This window comes from Schistocerca piceifrons, chromosome 5, assembly GCF_021461385.2.
Source record: "Schistocerca piceifrons isolate TAMUIC-IGC-003096 chromosome 5, iqSchPice1.1, whole genome shotgun sequence".
Classification (NCBI taxonomy): Eukaryota; Metazoa; Arthropoda; class Insecta; order Orthoptera; family Acrididae; genus Schistocerca; species Schistocerca piceifrons.
In genome coordinates, this window is record NC_060142.1 from 251,699,860 (window position 1) to 251,715,380 (window position 15,521).

A 15,521-nucleotide genomic window follows, 5' to 3' on the forward strand; every position below is an offset into this window, starting at 1 on the left:
CTCTCAGACTTCAAGAAGAATATAATAATTCCAACCCCAAAGAAAGCAGGTGTTGACAGATGTGAAAATTACCGAACTATCAGTTTAATAAGTCACATCTGCAAAATACTAACGCGAATTCTTTACAGACGAATGGAAAAACTGGTAGAAGCCGACGTCGGGGAAGATCAGTTTGGATTCCGTAGAAGTGTTGGAACACGTGAGGCAATACTGTTTCTACGACATATCTTAGAAAATAGATTAAGGAAAGGCAAACCTACGTTTCTAGCATTTGTAGACTTAGAGAAAGCTTTTGACAATGTTGACTGGAATACTCTCTTTCAAAGTCTGAAGGTGGCAGGTGTAAAATACAGGGAGCGAAAGGCTATTTACAATTTGTACAGAAACCAGATGGCAGTTATAAGAGTCGAGGGGCATGAAAGGGAAGCAGTGGTTGGGAAGGGAGTGAGACAGGGTTGTAGCGTCACCCCGATGTTGTTCAATCTGTATATTGAGCAAGCAGTAAAGAAAAATTCGGAGGACGTATTAAAATCCATGGAGAAGAAATAAAAACTTTGAGGTTCGCCGATGACATTGTAATTCCGTCAGAGACAGCAAAGGACTTGGAAGAGCAGTTGAACGGAATGGAAAGCGTCTTGAAAGGAGGATATAAGATGAACATCAACAAAAGCAAAACGAGGATAATGGAATGTAGTCGAATTAAGTCGGGTGATGCTGAGGGAATTAGATTAGGAAATGAGACGATTAAAGTAGTAAAGGAGTTTTGCTATTTGGGGAGCAAAATAACTGATGATGGTCGAAGTAGAGAGGATATAAAATGTAGATTGGCAATGGCAAGGAAAGCGTTTCTGAAGAAGAGAAATTTGTTAACATTGAGTATTGATTTAAGTGTCAGGAAGTCGTTTCTGAAAGTATTTGTATGGAGTGTAGCCATGAATAGGGGTGAAACATGGACGATAAATAGTTAGGACAAGAGAGTAGAAGCTTCCGAAATGTGGTGCTACAGAAGAATGCTGAAGATTAGATGGGTAGTTCACATAACTAATGAGGAGGTATTGAATAGAATTGGGGAGAAGAGGAGTTTGTGGCACAACTTGACAAGAAGAAGGGATCGGTTGGTAGGACATGTTCTGAGGCATCAAGGGATCACAAATTTAGCATTGGAGGGCAGCGTGGAGGGAAAAAATCGTAGAGGGAGACCAAGAGATGAATATACTAAGCAGATTCAGAAGGATGTAGGTTCCAGTAAGTACTGGGAGATTAAGAAGCTTGCACAGGATAGAATAGCATTGAGAGCTGCATCAAACCAGTCTCAGGACTGAAAACAACAACAACGTAGATAAAGAGAAAGCAGAAAAATTTCATTTTATGCCGTAATTTGATTTTTATTTTATTTCTTTCAATATGAAAGAAAGAATTGACACTTTCTGGACAACTGTAACTTTTTATTCGAAAAATTATCGGGCCCTGAAGAGATGAACTTTTGGACACTTCATTTACTAGCTAGCAATAGCTGTTCCCGTAATATTTCATTTTGCATTCAACTCGCTAGTAAAAGTTTTCTTAACTACCCTGATTACTTTCAAGCAATTAAATCTTTTCTTGCAAACTACACTTTTCACTGCTCAATTTAATACCCCGTTTGTCTATGAATTTTGGGTCAAAATTTCTCCCTCAAATCAGAAATTAAATTTTTCTTAATTATCCTGATTACTTCCAGACAGTTAATTTTTTTTTTTTTCAAAACTAGACTTCCCGCTGGTCAATTTGATTCCTCATTTGTCCTTTTCCAACTCCTCGCTTGGGTATGAAAATTCGAACAATAATTGCGTAATTTCTTGGCAATCTTGTTTTCACTCTTCTCAAACACTCCACCAGTACGGGTTGGCCGGAAAATGCTGTATTGAAGCAAATCTTAAGTTTATTTATACCAGTCTGGACTTCAGGGCTGGTGAATTCAAAAACTACTAAACATAATCTGTTGGTGCGCCCCGGAGGCGTTCTCAGATAGTTGAGTTATAGCATTGGCTGAAAATGATAAAGAAATCCGTTACAGTCGTGTTTTTAATCCGTCCACTGCAATATGCACTATGAAAACTTGTATTATTATTTTGGACACTGTCAATACTTGGAGAATTTCTTCATAACGGCCATGGACATCTTATACTGCCGTTGTGTTTAGCTTAACAAATGTTAGCTTTGCGCTCGATATGGTTCTGTTTCCGTTATGAAACACGTGGCTGTAGGCGCGAAGGGGCAAATTAATGAATTGTTATCGACCACCCTAAGTAATTAATTGTGGCTCTGGAAGAGAGGAAAGGAAGAGACATTAGCTTGGGATGGGAATCTGTTACAGTGTACTACAAGGCACTTATCCACTAACACAGTCTCTACAACGTTGAATAGCACTTCTTTCAAGGCTGATCATTTTTCAAAGGAAGTAACCACTGTCCAACACGTATTTTTCTTTAAAGCTGGCAGTATGGAACTTTGTGCTCACGAGAGCGGCACCCTCCTGTATTTTTCATCTTGATTTGCCACTAGTAGATTCATGTTTAGTCACCTGAAGCAATGCAATATAATTACTTAACAGCACCATTTTCGAAGGTAGAAAGGTGGAGTTTAACATCCCATCAAATGTAGACGAAGCATTGTGACAGGTTTAGAGAGGTAGGGAGGAAATCGTCCGTAGCATTGTTGAAAGAAACGACTCGGAACAGGTTTGTAGAGATTTAGGGAAATCTTACAAACTAAAATCTAGGCAGTCAGACGGAGATTTGAACTCTTCTGTTTCTCAGGACCGTTCTAACTTATTAACCACTACGTCTTCTAGCACGGTTCCAGGTACGATGTTTTTTCTGCTATTCTGTAGAGAACTTAAATACCCACAAAAAACTTGTGTGCTTAAAGTGGTGTTGCAGAAAGGTGTGAACTATGAGTGCAGATCAGAGATTCTTCTGTCTGATAAAGTGATACATATCTACATCTACAAGCATGCTCTGCAACTCACCACACGGTGCATGGCGGAGGGTGCCTTATACGTATCACTGCTAGTTACGCTTTCCTAAAAGTACTTAGAAAGTCAGTCCAGATCGCACAAATCATATTTGTTGGTGACTGGCTTCAGTCCAAAGGTGGACCATCATCAGTCCGTACTCCAGAGTCGATGTGTGGAAACGGACACACGGAGCAGGAACTGCAGAAGCTTCCAGGTGCGCTCAACTGCGCGATCTACACTGTTTTTCTATGCACAATTGTGAAAATCGATCGCTGTTTTTCCCAAAATGTTTTCAGAAATTCCCTTTTCTGTTCCACTCGCAAATAGAGCGAGCAAAAACGACTGTCTATGAGTCCTAATTTCTCTTACATTATCATCAAGGTCCTTACGATGGTGGCAGTACAATCATTTTGCAGTCAGTCTCAAATGCCAGTTCTCTAAACTTTCCCAACAGTGTTTCGAGCAAAGAAAGTCGTCTTCTGTCCAGGAATTCTCATCTGAGTTCACGAAACATTTCCGTTATACCCACACGTTGTTCAAACGGACCGGTAACAAATCTAGCAGCACGACCCTTAATTGTTTTCTGTTATCTGACCTCGTGGGAATTCTAAATTCTTGAGAAGTACTCTCAAGAACGGGCGCATAAATGTTCTGCACGCTATCTCCTTTACACAGGAGACGAGCTACACTTCCCTGGAACTCTCCCAATAAGTCTAAATCGACCATTCGCCTTGTCTACAACCGATCTTATGTGCTGGTATTATTTCATATTGCTTCGCAGTGTTCCGTGGCTGTGTCAAGTTGCAGACCACTAATAATACACTACTGGCCATTAAAATTGCTACACCACGAAGATGGCGTGCTACAGACGCGAAATTTAACCAACAGGAAGAAGATGCTGTGATATGGAAATGATTATCTTTTCAGAGCATTCACACAAGGTTGGCGCCGGTGGCGACCCCTACAACTTGCTGACATGAGGAAAGTTTCCAACCGATTTCTCATACACAAACAGCAGTTGACCGGCGTTGCCTGGTGGAACGTTGTTGTGATGCCTCGTGTAAGGAGGAGAAATGCGTATGTTTCCGACTTTGATAAAGATCGAATTGTAGCCTACTGCGATCGTGGTTTATCGTATAGCGACATTGCTGCTCGCATTGGTCGAGATCCAATGACTGTTAGCAGAATATGGAATCGGTGCGTTCAGGAGGGTAATACGGAACGCCGTGCTGGATCCCAACGGCCTCGTATCAGTAGCAGTCGAGATGACAGGCATCTTATCCGCATGGCTGTAACGGATCGTGCAGCCACGTCTCGATCCCTGAGTCAACAGATGGGGACGTTTGCAAGACAACAACCATCTGCACGAACAGTTCGACGACGTTTGCAGCAGCATGGACTCAGCTCGGAGACCATGGCTGCGGTTACCCCTGACGCTGTATCACAGACAGGAGCGCCTGCGATGGTGTACTCAACGACGAACCTGGGTGCACGAATGGCAAAACGTCATGTTCTCGGATGAATCCAGGTTCTGTTTACAGAATCATGATGGTCGCATCCGTGTTTGGCGACATCGCGGAGAACGCACATTGGAAACGTGTATTCGTCATCGCCGTACTGGCGTATCACCCGGCATGATGGAATGGGGTGCCGTTGGTTACACGTCTCGGTCACCTCTTGTTCGCATTGACGGCACTTTGAACAGTTGATGTTACATTTCAGATGTGTTACGACCTGTGGCACTATCCTTCATTCGATCCCTGCGAAACCCTACATTTCAGCAGGATAATGCACGACCGCATGTTGCAGGTCCTGTAGGGGCCTTTCTGGATACAGAAAATGTTCGACTGCTGCCCTGGCCAGCACATTCTCCAGATCTCTCACCATTTGAAAACTTCGGTGTAGTGAGTGATTTTAGTCACATGAAGAACCGTGCAGCAGAGACCTCCATGAGCAGTTTCCGCCATTTTATACAGTTTTTGTTGTCTTGGACATGATGTTGTATTTTGCGCTGCATTTGCTAATATTTCGCGTTCTACACATTTAAGTGCTGTACAATATATTAAAGTTATTTTGAATATAATGTTCATTCGTCGGGCACAGAATTTTGTAGAGAATAAAGTACTATATAGGCCTATTTTTAGAAACATTTATATAACATGTGCACCATCTTGTTAAATGAAACAGAAACAAAACGTGATACTTCCAAATGAAGTAAGGTTCTTTAATGTCTTAATAATTTTACCTGTCTTGAGAAGCTTCTGTTTCAAAACGTATTTAACTTGCAGCTAGTTTTGATAATAATTGGGCTTAATTTTATTTCACTTACTGAGTCTCGGTGTACAATGGAGTAATAATGTAACAGGTAGGCTATTAGGCACAATATTGACAAGATTTTCTCGATTGCAATGCTTTTAAATTTCAGTCGAATGTTTGTTCCTAGGTATGTCACCTTGCAACATGTTTTCACATTTGGAAAAACTTTAATTTTATGGAGTAAGTTTTGTAATTTTAGAAAAAGACTGCGGCGCATAAAAAGTGAATGCGGTCATCTAAAAATGGAGTACGAAAATATATCAATCTTTTGTTACTGTGTGGGCTAGAGATGAAAATATGAAAAATGTACGAAGGTACAACGTTCTCCTCTACATAAAAAGTTTGTAGACCGCAAATGTGTACCGTAGCACGTAGGTTTTCTTTTTACACTGAGCAACAATAGCAGCTCCTCACATAATTTTGCTGCCATGAAAGTTTTTACATCACTTTGAAACGTCTCCACATGAGTCGTTCCATTGATCTTGGAAAGCAACCTTCGGCTTTGCTACAATTCTTAATGACTCAAACTGTCGGTATAACGATTCCTGGACAGAAAGATGGACGCAAGTGTGTGATGTTACAGTGGCATTTCAGCGTCATAGGAGAATGACTTTTTCAGTTCCAAATTCGTAACTATGTTCTGTATTTATCAGGGTAATAAATTGTTATGTATTCGTGTCATATCTTTCCTGCCCCACTGTCGTGTGCTAGTATGAATGTGTTGTTTGTCTGTAGCTGGCACTTTAAGTTTCCTTAGTTACCAGGAGGTTTTCTTGAATATTAAGAGCAGTTTACTAACCTTATGTAGAGCTCTGAATATGGCTACGTTGGGTCAGAGAGGCATTAGTGGCCAATGGTCAGCATCCATTGCGATGTTGGTACAGATAGAAACAGCTTACGCTCTCTGGACCCTTCCGGGTTGGGTAGACCCCACTGATGGGGCAGGTTAGTTTCACTCTTCTCTATGACACCGTTGAGTAACGATGCTCTGAACAGTAGCTCTGGTTGCTAAGTTGAAATGTGTAAGAGTTAGCTTTGTTTGAGTTTCCGGTAGTCACTCTGGTTGTATGGCATTGACAATCATGCCGCACCAACCATTTCAATCAGGGGACGGTATTAGTTTCATTAGTATTCAGTTTATTCGGTGGAACTTTTGTGCAAATGCAACTTTGCGTGGACGATCGGTGCCGCCAGGTGATGTACAGCTTTAGCTAGTTTTGTGTATCATGTGTAAATGTGTCGTGTGCTTTGTAGAATGGTTGTGTTGAAGTTTATTTAATTTATTGTCCAATTTTTATTCCATCCCCACGGACATAGTAGCCCATTTTCTGCTGCACCACGTGCGTTTCCTTATTATCCGCGAGGCTCAGTTCGACGTAAGCACCTCTTGTGTTCGAATTGAAGCCTCATGTTAGGTTACAATATCTCCGGATGTAATTAACATTTTACAATGCAACAAATGGCACTGATTACGTATTTGTTTATATGGTCAGATGTGCTAACAAAACTAACGGGGTTCCATTTAAAAAAAACGTAGGTTTGTGTTAAAAAACATACTTCCGTGCATTTTTTTATGGTTTGTATTAACCAATTACACTAGCCCCTCTCCTCACGTTCGGTCTGTGGAATCGATTCGTCAGTATTTGATGTGGTTCACGAAATATATCCAGCAGTAATGTTAGGTGACTCACCCTGTATATATAAATCGAAATAAAGCCTTTCTGGCGATAGCAGCAGCACCTGGGGAGGAATGACTGCTAAGCAGCCACTCACGGTGCATGTAGTTTCTGTGAGCGCGCTGTCGTGTGTAGAATGGGTAAGGCGCATGATCTATCTGAGTTTGATCGCGAAGGCAGATTGTGATGGCCCGAAGGATCGGCACGAGCATTTCGAAAACTGCACGACTGGTCGGATGTTCGAGGAGTGATGGTGAGTGTCTTCAATAAGTGGCGAAATCAAAGTGAAACCACGTCCAGACGTCGTGGAGTTGGGCGGCCAACCCTCAATACAGATGTCGTTCGTCGCAGACTGAACAAACTGGTAAGACAGGAGAAGGGACGAACTGTGGCAGAACGAACATCAGACTTTAATGCTGGACAGACTATAAGTGTGTCTGAACACAGTGCACCGAATACTCCTAAAGATGGACCTCCGCAGCCGACGATCCGTGCGTGTGCCAAGGTTAACACCACGACATCGGCAACTACGACTGAATTGGGCACGTGACCATCGCACTAGAAGTTGGCGCAGTGGCAGAGAGCGTTAAATGATCAGATGAACAGCGATACCTCCTTAATCATGACGATGGGTTTGGTCTCTTCCCCCAAATAAACCAACCAACCATGCCGATGGGAGGGCGCGAGTCCGTCGTCTTCCACCGGAACAGATCCTTGACGCCAGCAAGCTGGCGGCGGCTCCATTATTATGTGGGCATCCATGGGAGCTCGTGCAAGGCACTATGACGGCCAAGAAGCGTCGTACACTGGTCGCAGACCACGTACACCCCTTACTGATGATCATGTTTCCCGACGGCAGTGGCATTTTTCAACAAAATAACGCGCCGTGTGTCAATGCCAGGAGTGTGATGGAGTGGTTTGAGGAACACAGTGGCTAGTTCCAATTGATATGCTTGCCCCCAACTCTCCAGATCTGAACCCAGTCGAATACATGTGGGATGTTACTGAACCTGGCGTCACAGCTCATCGTCCCCCTTCCCGGAATTTAAGGGAATTAGGTGACTTGTGCGTGCGGATTTGATCCCAATTCCGTCCAGCAACCTACCAAGACTTCATTGCTTCCATGCTACGGCGCTTCGTCTCTGTTATCCGTGCCAAAAGTGGACATACTGACTATTAGTTACATACTGGGTGATCAGTATATATTGCCGGCCGCGGTGGTCTCGCGGTTCTAGGCGCGCAGTCCGGAACCGCGCGAATGCTACGGTCGCAGGTTCGAATCCTGCCTCGGGCATGGATGTGTGTGATGTCCTTAGGTTAGTTAGGTTTAAGTAGTTCTAAGTTCTAGGGGACTGATGACCACAGCTGTTAAGTCCCATAGTGCTCAGAGCCATTTGAACCATTTTTTTATCAGTATATAGGGTGGACATTAATAAAACTGACAAACTGCAGGGACGGATCCCGGACTGAAAATGGAGAGAAATGGAGGAACAAAGGTCCTACGAAGATTTGTCCAGAAATGGACGGTGTGCATACAACAATAAATCTATCCAGAAAAAAGTACAGAGCTGCATTGCATCCAAGTCACAACAGATGTTCAAAGTGGCCTCCATGGGATGCAATGCAAGCGTTCGCACACACTTGTCATACAGGACAGACGCCACTTGCCTGGAGCTTATGCAAGGATTCGTGTCAATATCCCTTATAAACCGGTCCTCCAAATCTTGTGTACGCACAGTCCACCGCCTCGCTGCACGTTCGTCTGTCTTAAAGGATCCATGATTACACAGACGCCCAAAAAGGGCTCGAAATGTAGTGTAATGTTGTTTGTGTCTGTGAGGGTACTTGTTCTGGTACAGCCGTGCTGCCTCTCGACCGTTTCCACCTGCTTGACTGTACGCGAACACCATCTCGGCTTGTTGCCGACATGAATACGGAACCATTCTGCTGCTTACGGTACGATCCGTCAATCAGACAGCCTGCAACACACAATGAACACAAGTGATCTGAGGAACTTCCATTTGTCAGCGCCATCTACTGTGGCATCTATGCATTTCCGGACATATGTACGTAGGACATTTTTTACTTCCGTTTCCAGTCAGGAATCCGACCCTGCAGTTTTTCGGTTCTATTACTGTTCTCTCTGTATAAATAAAAAACCAAGCGGCCAATTAGTATGCACCCCACAGAGTTGGCTTGTGGAACTCTCAAACGTCACACTGTTATTTCCATGCCTCTGCTAACTAAATTATACATCAAAAATACCTAAGGATACTGAGAATACTGTTGTAACTTACAGTATTTCCATATTCTACGGTGTCTCAATTATTTATCAAAATAGAGCTTGTAATATGAAGGATATGCAACTGCAGAATAAAAATATATGTGTAAAGTTATATATATGTGTAAAGTTATTAGAACAGGAATGAATAAACATATCAGTCGATTTTATAAGCTGCCCTAACAGGTGTCCACCAGAAAATTTTACATCTTCCTTAGCTAAACGTACCAACGCCAGACGGAGCACTCGTGTCGCTCATGAAACACTCTACAATACACACGGCCAGATTCCGAACTGTAACCGACTGATTCAACCTGGACGACAGATTTACTATGAGATGGGACTGCAAGCGAGACTGCAAGCAGTTACAACCTCCTGTATCCCGATTATTGGAATTACGTTTGATGACCACCGATTCAGAGTGTATATGTGGGTTCATACTGTCAAGTTCATAGTAAATTCGGCTCGATGTTGTAATAATTGAAATAACATCCCAAACCTCCTAACCTGTGAAGTTTCATTTCGCTTACTCCGAAACTTTTCCTATTATTCTTACTGTTAATCATAATTTTGAACTGATTGGGTTCCCATTTTGAAGGTCATTTGTTTTTGTCACCCTCTTATGGAAAGCTCCTGGTGGAAAGAAGTACTGCTTCTCAGAAGCTAATATGTAGAAGTAAATGGTGTCGGCGCAGTGACAATGCAACAGCTCTGTCACTAAGCAGTCACGGGTTATCTGGTTACTAACAAGCCATGTTAACAGTAAAAGGTGAACGGATTACAACAGGTTTCCTGTTATGTAATTTCTGAGGTTATCTCGGAGTGTGTTTTGAGGCATGTATTTGGACATGTAACCAATGCACAGTGTGGTTGTAGTTCAAAAAGATTAAACAAGATTAGGGTTCAAAGCTCTGCCGGTGAGAGGTCATTAGAGACGGACCACAGACTCGCGTTGGGACAGGAACAATTTCAGCATTGCCTGAACTGATTTAATGAGACTACTATTTCTAGTTGGCTAGATGAGGATATGAACTGCCATCGTATCGCTGACGAGTCCGGTGTCTTATCACTGCGCCACCTCGGTAACAACGAGCATAGGTGAGGGGGCACTTGCAGAAGACATCTAGAACAGTCATCCAAACACAGAGAGTGAAAAGGCATCGTCAACTCATCTGAAATCAGAAATTTGGTTTAAGGCTGATTAACACTGGATGTCAACGGAACACAGCGGAATGGAATTGGGCGTCACAGCCAAATGGTGGTGAGCTCACACTAGAAGCAATGTCAACATTAATTTGATCCGCGCAGTACCAAACGGTTTAAATCCAACGGGTTCTAGTACCGCTTGAGAAAAGGTTTAGGGAGTGTCAGGTCAAAATAAATGTGGGCAAAAGTCAAACAACCCTTTATACAAGAAAAGGCAGAATTTGCAAACCCCACTGCCGTTATGCAGTGAAAGCACAACGTCTTGGAATTCACTTGGACCAATTCTTTAGCTTCAACAAATGTGTGACAGACGTAGCGACTAGAGCACACAACGTGTTAGTCACATTATGTTCGTTAGTAAACTTTACAAGTCGATAATACAACCAGTCACGCTGTATGCTTGCCCAATACGGGTGCATGCAATGTCTACACAAATCATCAAACTACAGGTTGTCCAGATTTTACACGGAACTTCCTTACTCACCCAACACACAAATTCGTTAGTTATACATGTACGATATCCATGACCAGCACAAACATAAACCTTCAAATTCGGTACTGTTACCACATCAGTGTTGCAAATGAGGCTGACGTACGGTACCATAAACATTGTAACCATATATCCATGTATGTTACAGGTCAAGCATGATTGTAAATAATATTTTGTTCTGTTGTAAGGATGATGCATGTTGTCCAAGGCTGACATGTAAGGGTCTTTATAAACCTGTCGTTATTTACATTTAATTATGAACTAGACATTGTAATGCAAAAATCTGAATCTACTTTTGTATATCATTAGCGCCTTGTCATGTGGTGAGTTTCTTCTTACTTCCATGGTAAATGTTTTGCCCCATAAATGTGATGTTACACTAGCTACTCTAACGTTTATGTAATTAGGTACAAGAAACCGCCTGCTAGAACCCTACAGAATAAAAGTGAACGGTGAAAGTGTGGTTGTGAAATACCATCCACGATACAAAAAGTCAGAATATGGTATCGGAATTAAGAAAATATCAATGACAAAGTTTATTAACGGCCAAACGGACTGAGTATGAATGACAAACCACTGACTGGGGAAGGCCATGATGTTCCCCTCACTGACTTCCTTCAGACTTTGTACATTTTAATAATCCATTAGGACAACAAATGCGCAAGTAGTAAGACATACTACTTAGGTAATTTCGCGGAAATCGCAAGAGAAGATTTACGCGTCAGCGACGTACCGGTGTGTTGCGACCCTTAGCGTGAGCGGTGGTCATACGGCTAGGGGTCAGTACTGCTCATGTTTTTTTTTTTTTATTTATATTTTTCCAACACTAATCATGTCATACATAATGCGTCTGAAAATGCTAGGAAAAGACACGTGTATTTGCATGAACTTTTATTGAATTTCCAAAGTTATTTCGTTGCTTGCTAGTTTTTACTTTCACAGCAAATATTATATTTATAACTATCGGCAAGTAAACGAACAAACGCATAAAGTTTTTCTGAAAATGTATGACTGTCGTGATTTCCGAAATCCCTTATACCCGCAATCGGTTAAGGTACCGAGAACTGCTTTGCACCTGGACTCTTCAATCTGCAGACGCAGGTTTCAAGGACGAGGGACAGGCTTGGAAAGCCCGAGTCAAACATCAATAAATGAAGGTGTAAATAATTTTATTCAATAACAGAATGAGTTGCAATATGCCAGAATAAGAGGGCAATGTACGATTAATCGTCGAATGTGCTTTCGACATTACAAGTTGCAGGATGATATTTTTCAAACACACGGAAATCATAAGCTAAAACGACATCTATTACATCGAGTGAATAGACTTTGTACGGCTGGTCCCGGCGGAGGTTCGAGTCCTCCCTCGGGCATGGGTGTGTGTGTTTGTCCTTAGGATAATTTAGGTTATGTAGTGTGTAATCTTAGGGACTGATGACCTTAGCAGTTAAGTCCCATAAGATTTCACACACATTTGAACATTTTTGATTTGAATAGAGTTTTCCTGCATGCACAAAGAATCATCAGAGTTCCTCAGGAAAAACAAAGCTAGTTGACATTTTGGAACATTTCTCTTTCTTCCGACAATCTGGATGCATTCCATGCGCAACGCAACATTTTCATGAATGTATGATTGAATGCATTTAAACGGCTTCTTCAGGATAAGCGATTTCTCATTCGTTGTCAATCAAATATGAACAAGTTTGAAGACGCTTGATATAGTTTTTAACTTTCCTGCAGAAATAAAATCACATAATATTAATTGTAAAAAAAAAAAAAAAAGTAGTAGCCGGCCGGAGTGGCCGAGCGGTTCTAGGCGCTTCAGTTTGGAACCGCGCGACCGCTACGGTCGCAGGTTCGAATCGTGCCTCGGGCATGGATGTGTGTGATGTCCTTAGGTTAGTTAGGTTTAAGTAGTTCTAAGTTCCAGCGACTGATGACCTCCGATGTTAAGTCCCATAGTGCTCAAAGCCATTTGAACCATTTGAAAAATTAGTAAACAGACAAATAACATTGGAAAACCAATAAACGTTCGTGCAAATACACGTGTCTTTTCATCACATTACCTTTCGAATGTAATACAAACGAAATAATATGACTAGTGTTGAAAATAAAAACATGAGCAGGACGCTATCCAGCGATCTACCGATGACGGAGCTTGAACGCTAACCGCATGACCGCCGTCACCTCGTGCTCAGTCGCACGCACCGGTACAGCAGTGACGCGAAAAACTTCTCTTGCGATTTTCTCGATATCACCTAAGTAATACCCTTTACTACTTGCACGTTACGCCGTCCTAATGGACTATTAATAGTGTATAAAGTTTTAAGTAAATCCCTGATCCGAACGTCGTGACCTCCTCTTGTGAGAAGTGAAGCAATAAGAAAAGCTACGTCCAGACATCTCAAAACACTGATATCTATTCGATAAGGAAAACACACATAAAAACGTACCAGACAAGGTTGGATGGCAATACAGAGAGCCTTTTTTCCTTGTCCACTACTTGTTTTATTTTTCCTGAGCACTAAACATCGTCAAAGTACCTGCACTTTCTCCTTGAATACAGCTGACGTCTTAACTCTAAACAAAAGGTTATTTATTCAAAACGTTTTCATGAAGTTTAGTTGTTATTTATCCACAATATACAGGGTGTTTCACTAAATGTGTTTGACTCTGTAAGTTACGAAGTAATAGGCGACGGAAATATTAATTGCGGTAGGTCACCATAAGAAACGCTACACTGTCTGCGGAGCTATGAACATAGTTCATTGTGTTATTATCCAAAGAGTTACAGCAAAAAAATAATTTTTTAAAATGAAAAGATAGTTGTTTCTATCATGCACTGGAATCGGTAACACCAGCAGCGTATACATCAATTTAAATTACATTCCTATCTCTTATAGTTTGGGAGCTACAACCCTTCAAAGTTTCATGGGCAGATACCACACGCTGTACATAATACATGGCTGTGTGGTGGGTGATGGATCTTCTGGCGGTGGAAAGCTGATTTAAATGAATGTTCAAATGTGTGTCCATGCTCCTGACTGCACAATGCAACGCGCGTTCTAAAGGATCTGCGGACGAGATGTAACATCGCCGGTGTTACGGAGCAACATGCGTGTTCGATGCGCCGTTTTAGATCATCTGGGTATATGGGCTCAGTGACATAAACACTATCCTTTAGATATCCCCACAAATAGAAATCTAATGATGTTAAATCTGGCAACCTTGTGGGCCATGAATGAGGACCATGGCGCCCGAACCACCTTCTTGTAAACACATGTCCAAGGAGACCACCCAAACAGTCGACTATAAACGCGCGATATAACACACCTGTCAGTGTACCTGGGAAGTAGTGTGGACCGATGATTTCATCCCCAAGGACTGCACATCATACGTTAATAGACCACCTACGTCGACAGGTCATACCCACCGAGGATTGTCTGCGGCCCAGTAGTGCACATTATGGCGATTCGCTGCACCATAATTTGTGAACGTGGACTCATCAGAGAACGCAACATCTTGTAAAGGCTACAGCGTGAAATTACGCATGGCTCATTCACAGAATGTAACTCTCGCACAGCAATCGTTCCCATGCAGCTCCTGGGTCAGTGACAGGCGGTACGGGTGAAACCTGTGGCCACACAGATATGAGACTCACACCAGCGGCTGCAGCAAAGGCTCGTAAGCTGACATGAGGATCGTGGTGTACTGCAGCTAAAACAAACATCTCCGTCTCCTCACTTCTTGCAGTTTTTCGTCTGTTACTACGGCGCATTACCAAGCTGCCTGTTTCCCGAAGTCGTTGTTCGGCACGTAAGAACGTAATGGCTGCCGGAGCTCTTCACCTAGGATATTTCACGGCGTACGCCATGGCTGCTTCAGTGGCATCGTGTCAGCACTCGCCGAGCATCAGCAACATGTCAACGTACGCGTTGTTCGTGTATGCCATCTTCATCCGATGTCAGTAACTGTGGTATATTGAGCCCCGTTTGTTTGTGTGGCTCGAACTGTCGGGTATACGGCCGTGTTCGGCGACAGTCGGCAGTCTTTAACAACGCATCGAGGGATTTTCTCGCTCCGTGACACCGGCGACGTTACAACTCGGCCGCACCACATTTAGAAGAAGCATTGCGTTATGCGCAGCGTGTGTGGTATCTGCCCCTGAAACTTTGAAGGGTTGTAACTCGCAAACTAAACATGATAGGAATGTAATTTAAATTGATGTATACACAGCTGGTGTTACTGATTCCAGTGCATGATAGAAACAACTACTTTTCTATTCAAAAAATTGTATCTTTTTGCTGTAACTCTTTGGATAATAACACAATAAACTACGTTCATAGCTCCGCGGACAGTGTAACGTTGCTTATGGTGACCTACCGCAATAAATATTTCCGTCGCCTATTACTTCGTAACTTACAGAGGTAAACACAATTGCCGGACGGGGTGACCGAGCGGTTCTAGGCGCTAAGTATGGAACCGCGCGACGGCTACGGTCCAGGGTTCGAATCCTGCCTCGGGCTTGGATGTGTGTGATGTCTTGAGGTTAGT

At 42.6% G+C, this 15,521-nt stretch overlaps 1 protein-coding gene across 1 annotated transcript in view; it reads right to left on the reverse strand.

Annotated features, from left to right (window-relative positions):
- Positions 1-15,521, reverse strand: part of LOC124798546 (pickpocket protein 28-like) — a 276,442-nt gene that overhangs the window by 158,944 nt on the left and 101,977 nt on the right. The window lies entirely within an intron of this gene.